Below are 6,531 nucleotides of genomic sequence, written 5' to 3'. Positions count from 1 at the left end.
TTTTTTTTTTTTTTTCGCACAAGTTTCTCACTGTTCCGTGAACAATAGTATAATTATATTACGTGTCACGTGAACGGTGTTCACACTGTAATACAGATTCAAAGCGTTTTTAAAAATTAACAATTATATATAATTCCAAGTATATATCATTACAAGTGTAAACCTTGCAATTTTTTCTCCGACGTGCGATATCGATTGATCCATATCGATCGATATCTCTATATATCGTCGGTGTCGTTTTACTGTGCTCGCTTAAAGACTTCGCGGAGCAACGCGTGCGACGCTTTCATTCCCGTGACACAAGAGCGAGGCGGAAAAAGACAACGAACGCGTAAGAAAATCACAAAGAGACTAAGTGAACGAGCACGCGGAGGTTCAAAAGCGGAAGAGCACGACACGCGTTGTGCGCAGACTAACGCCACACCGCTCGTCCGAGATCAGCGTGACCCGAGCGCGAGAGTAAATAAGCCCCTACTCCTCCTCGTTGTGCACCACATATGTCGGCGCCGCGGCAATGGCATGCTGGTGAAGGTGACCAATCAACAGGCGCTAATTATCTAAGTCATCGGCGAGGGCGCTCGAATTTGATTGAGTATCGATATGTTTTCTTATACAACACGACTGGAAGACCGTAAATAGTTCTATTTTTAAAAACGATATTGAGACATGTTTTGTGGATAAAATTTTATACGTGTGATATCAACTAAAAAAACACGAAAACACGCCAATTCGCCTCATGTTATATTGCTCGAAGCTCGATCTGAACTAAGATTCCCCGATAATTTCAACACTGCCGCGCTTATATAAAGTTATATAATTCCGAAGAGAATATTTTTTTTTTCCTGAAGAACAAGATTCCGCAAAGCTTTGCTCCGAAATTTGATTGCGCAACTCGGTTTATGCGGCGTTCTTCCGATGATTCTAGGATGTCACGCTCTTCTAAAGGGTGATTGGGCACGAATGTCAGGTGTGTGTACCGCATCCTTTGAGTCACACTATGCGCCGTCAATTTTTCAACCCAATCTAATGCGCGAATTTTCGCAAAGCCTTCGTGAGAGAATTCTGTGTTCCGTCACACACAGAACGGACGAGAGGATTAGATAATCGAGACACGAGCGTGATCGATTAATCCACGAGCGAGTGCCGGCGCGTACAGCAATGCGTCATGATCTTCTGGTGACGATTGTGACGTCAAAGGTCGATTATGAGTTTATAATCCCGTGGATCACTTACGATTCGCGCAGCGATTTAATGCGAGAGAGATGCATCGCGATAAGCCGTGCGATATCAATCTGCGTTGGATAATCCATTCTAATTGCTATTTACACATGGATCTGTAATTCTGCAGTTTCAGCGATCCGTAGAGATCCTCCCTACTTGCGAGTCGCGAGCAAAAGCGCCGCATATAAGCCCATAAAAACACGCAGAATGCCGGAAAACCGAACTTCGAGATATAATATTGAGATTTGAAATGAAAAGAACAAAATCTTAATTTTTTACAAATTGCGCTTTCTCTTGAACCAGAATTAAGCTATTGAGAGAAACCAGCGTATGAATTTTTTTGTCAAAACTTTTTTAATCAAAGAATTTTAAAAACAACAAGTATCATCCAACGTGTGAGACGGGCATTTTACTCAAAACAATGACAACGTGCGACAAAATAATCAGAAATTGGTCCAAGTGACCACAACCACTTCATATCGAGCTGAAGCTGCATTAAACATGAATTCGTAGAACAAGTGTTTCTAGGTTCTAATTTGAGGAAGTACACGTGTCGCAAACATCGACCGATTTAACATAAAACTTCACGTTCGCGCATCCGTTTAATCTTTCTAAATTTAGCTTTGTACCATATAAACGCTCCTTTTTTTGTCCCTCTTCTTTTCACGGTCAAATTGCCGATTCTTTGTGTGGAAAAAACCTTGTCACGTAATATCGCGAACCACTCTCGGCTTGTCGCTGCGAATATTCGCGAACGCGCTATATGCGTTCGCACAGCATATTTATATTATTATTACCATTTTTCATTATTGTTATCTCGGTTGCCGCGGAAACCCCGGAGACGCCGATCTAAAAAGTGCTGCGCGAGCGAGAAAAATTACAGAGGCGGGAATATGACGACGATTGAGAAATATTTATCGCCGATGACGACGCCATTAGAGTTTACACATTACGTTTATACAAGGTGTCGACAAAATAGCGCACTTTGCGCGTCAAGTCGTTGAATTCTGATTTTTTCTTGTGTTTCGATAAAGTCGGTCTTCGTTGACGCATGTCTAGATTGTTGTTCGTTTATTCCAACCGCTCGTTACCACGACCGCACCTGTATATTTTTAATCTAATCTTAGAAAATTTATTAAAAACAGATATTGACGTTTTTGTGTGTGTTGCATTGGTGTTAGAGAGTGTTTATCATAACTAGACAGGACAATGATTATAAGTTAAATGACATTTGTTTTTTTAAAACAGACTTAACTTCACAAAGATTGCGATAGGTCAGTATTAGACAATAATCGAGTCTTCAATGTAGATTAGAATATATAATAGAGATTAAATTAAACATCTCCCGGATACTTTTCTCACGAGAACGTATAAGCTATGTGTATGCAAAACAAGATATGGAAAACCAGACGGATGTTGTGCGCGAAACAATATGAATAAATCTCTCGCAAAATTGGGTCATTTCAAAACTCATGGACAAAACAGTAAATCAATTTTGTGAGCCATATTTGAAAAACAAAGTTCATTTTAAATATATAGATTCATCTATGTTTTCATTGAGATAAATAAGAGTTTTTAGTTGACAGACTTCACTGATATCAATTTTTCTAAAAAAAACAAAATTCAAACAATATACAACAGTTTGTCGTTCTTTTCACAGCGGCATGTGTAAAAATAATTGTTTTTAAAGAAAAATATATGCATTTGGCATTTGGTTTGACACGGAGTGCAATTGCGCACGCTCTGGCCTTTTAAATTTTTTATAAGCGCGATTGTAAGAAATCTATGTTCTATGAATAAACTGAGTTTATCCTTCTTCATGGTGATGTTTCCGTCTCATTCGTTTCTCGCATAGTAAGTCAGCGAGTGCAATAAAGTCCAATGTGCACGAGACGATCGCACTCAACGGCATGTTTGTTGCTTGCTCTCCTCCTCTTCTCTCTCTCTATGCGCGCCTACCGTTCAATTACTCGCTTACACACATACGAACACACATATGCGTCGCACTCACACACGCCGGTGAAACGTGTATGCGTGTGTCCACGTGAAGGAGACTTCTACGTGTTTGCTAGCGCAGTAAACGTCTGTAAGCTCGCTCGTCCTATTAGTCACGCTAGACGATTACTGGCGATGATGGGTCGTATAGAAATCCTATGACGACAATGATCGAGTTTTTGCAAAAAAATCGATCGCGACCACGTAGTATTTCTCGTAGTATTTCCCCGGTGTATTTTCCAGATATGTGATGTATCTTTCGTAATTATATACCTGTATAATGACGACTTATATAAAATTTTATCTTAATTGTCGACGCGATTACAACGCTTCAATATAAAATAGAAATAACACTTCGATAAAAATGATTATCTTCGTTAGTTATTGGAAAAAAAAAAAAAAAAAAAAAAAAAAAAAAAAAAAAAAAACATCTGAAACATCGAGCATGTTCAACGAGTCGTAAGGCGAATGTTTTCGCTTGAATAACATTTAAAATGTCAGAATCAACATAAAACTTTCGAGATTAAATTTTTTAAATGTCGAATTTAGATATCACGCTACCTACTGAATATTATAGAAGTATAGTTAACGTCTCTCTACGCGCACATGAGCGATGACGATTCTCTAATACGGTTCGTTGAATACGAATCTCGTTTCCCCGCTGGACGATGACCCGCCTTGCTTATTTATCGTCGCGCTTTTACGACTTAACTGTTATTCGGGGCTTGCACTATGAAACGTTCGATACGCATATTTGCACGCAGACGCCACTGGTCTGCCCGTATTGGTCGATCGATCTTTGTGCGTTTGAGATGAGAACTTTCCATCTTGTATATATTGTAAGTTACAGAAATCTTTTTTTTTCATGTAATTAAAAACAGTTGTTCACAAGATCGTCGCGATTTTTAAGAGCTTTTCTGAAAAAAACAAAGTTTTTCTTGAAAATTAATATGTATGTACTTTTAATGATTTGTCCCGTTCGGAGCGCCTCTCGGTTGTGGTCCAGCATAACGCGTATTGGATACATACTTGCTGATTGATGCAAGAACAATCTTTCCGCGCGACGCTAATTTTTAAGTTACTCAGCACACTGCGCTTGATGTTTTGATGAATGCTTGGCGTGATTGCGATATTTCGAACAACCATCATTTACAGTTTATCAGCTGATGAAATTAAAAATTATAACCGTTCGAAACGTTCTGATTTTAATCATTTTTTTAAAACTATTTCACTTTGTCACTTGCATAAAATTTATTCCATGTACAATCCGCGAATAATTGACTCATATTTGCCGAAAATTAGTAATTTGTTGGATTCACCGCTTTGAGCTCAAGGACGTCTTTTATATATTCAAATAAATTGATTAAAATTACCCATATTCCGGTTATTTGAAGGCAAAACTATCTGGGCAACCATGTTATGTTGGTTTTTTCAAGAGCGAGAAATGAATACTGAGTAGAGAAGCGCATTTTTTTGAACTGGAACCTTTATCTCTAGGTAGACGGCCTGCTATCATCGTAGCTTTCATAGAGACGCACGCGACACAAACATGAACATATTCTCTCTCTCTTTCTCTTTCCGCATTCGTAACATTTTCTTAAATCTCGTTCGAGATTACTAAAATATTCTCAGGATATCTTGGCTCACGTTGAGACGAATTGACGGTGCGTTTTGTGAATTTAAAGATACCAAACAATTTTACACACAAATATTGAATCGTTCCAAAGATTTTTTTTAATAAAATCAAATTTTCAATTTCAGTTTTCAACATTATCGTAGACATAGAAACGTGTCCGAGACATCGCAAAGATATTGATAAAAACACCGAATACGACACTGTATAGATTTGTAAATAATTTTTTGTGAAAGTTTTATTTGTGAGAATTTTATTCTCTGAACGAGTCTGTCTTCGGATGTCTGCGCGACATCTTCCAAATTTCTTTCTATGCGAAATCTTCTTTCCAAAGATCTTCGATGTAAAATATTTATTTTAATATCACTGTTGGCCAAGTGTCATGCTGGAAAATTATCACGTTTCGCAAACACGTGCGCCACGCACATTTCTCAGATCGCTCGCTGAGTAGTCGTCCGTTCTCGCTCAGCTGCTCCGTCAGCTGAGCACCGCTGATTTGTGAATCGAATTTGCCGTCTCAACCTGAAAAAAACTATCCAGTTCACATTCAGTCAGTTCCGATTTTAACCAATTAAGGCCGGTTTCCTTTCTCTTCAACCGCGAAGACTACGTTTTTTGAATAAAGAATCACATTATGCAAATCCACGCATACGTGAATCGAATTGTAATGGTCGTTAATGATTGTTCTTCGTTTTAGGCGGATGTTTACGGCTACGTGCATTCAGCCAAAACAAACCAAAAGACGCAAAAACATTTCTAATGTAGATATGTCGAAATCACGTGTTTATCTCTGATACAACTCTACATTTATATTTATTGATACACACACACACACACAATTTTATATACCGGAATACGAGACATATAACATTGAATAGAAAGTGGTAAAAATCAACACTTGGCTTATATATAAAAAAATATATTATTTTAACGCCAGTATTTTTCACGGTTTTGTTTTACGCTCGTTAACGTATCTAAAAAAACGTCATCTTTTAGATATTTACGTCATTATATGTATATTAATCATTCCACTGTGTGTCGTTTTGTGTCAAGTTGACATCAATAGTTACATAAATATAAATGTAAACATTTACATACAATGCAATGTCATTTCTCTATGATGACATTAGACGCAATATATCTATACTTACGTAAGAATTGTTTTGTGTCTTGAAATGAATTGCAATATATAATCGCTTATTTTCATTTTTATATATAATTGTTGCTTTATATCTATCTGATGTGATGAAAAAATTCCAATTAAGTAGTTAAGTAATTAAGTAGTTAAGTGACATCAAAACGATTTTAAATGTTTAGTTTCAAAATGTTTTTTCTTTTTTGTGCGTGTGTGCGTGCGTGTCATTTTGTGGGTTTTTTCTCTGTTTCCGCTCTTATTTTTTGAGAGAAAGATATTATAGAATTTCAACACCGTTAATAAATAACGAGACGCACAGTTGGAACCGATAATGATATCAGATATCGATATTCTGAGTAACATTTGCATTACTTCTCGGATGAATAAAACCGTAAACCGTTTTGTTATTTTATTGATTCGTTCTAATCTTCTAATATAAGTAGAAAAATTTGTGTGTGTGAGTGTACGAGTGTCCTAGTTTGAGTCAAAAATACGTTTGATAACATATTTTTTACGTGTTGGAAACAAGATATATACATATACTATA

General features: G+C 37.0%; 1 protein-coding gene and 1 long non-coding RNA gene across 3 annotated transcripts in view; both read right to left on the bottom strand.

Moving 5' to 3' along the window:
* Positions 1–6,531, bottom strand: part of LOC109863919 (nuclear factor of activated T-cells 5-like) — a 24,627-nt gene that overhangs the window by 14,713 nt on the left and 3,383 nt on the right. The window lies entirely within an intron of this gene.
* On the bottom strand, positions 7–421 carry LOC109863927. Its single transcript, XR_002251389.1, has 2 exons — positions 164–421; positions 7–85 (listed from the first exon to the last, which is right to left on the bottom strand). It is a non-coding gene; the product is annotated as an uncharacterized LOC109863927 (long non-coding RNA).

This window comes from Pseudomyrmex gracilis, unplaced genomic scaffold (genome assembly GCF_002006095.1).
Source record: "Pseudomyrmex gracilis isolate BER0280 unplaced genomic scaffold, ASM200609v1 scaffold_14, whole genome shotgun sequence".
Lineage (NCBI taxonomy): Eukaryota > Metazoa > Arthropoda > Insecta > Hymenoptera > Formicidae > Pseudomyrmex > Pseudomyrmex gracilis.
The sequence above is the reverse complement of the archived record's forward strand: the minus strand, read 5'-3'. Positions and strand labels throughout refer to the sequence as shown.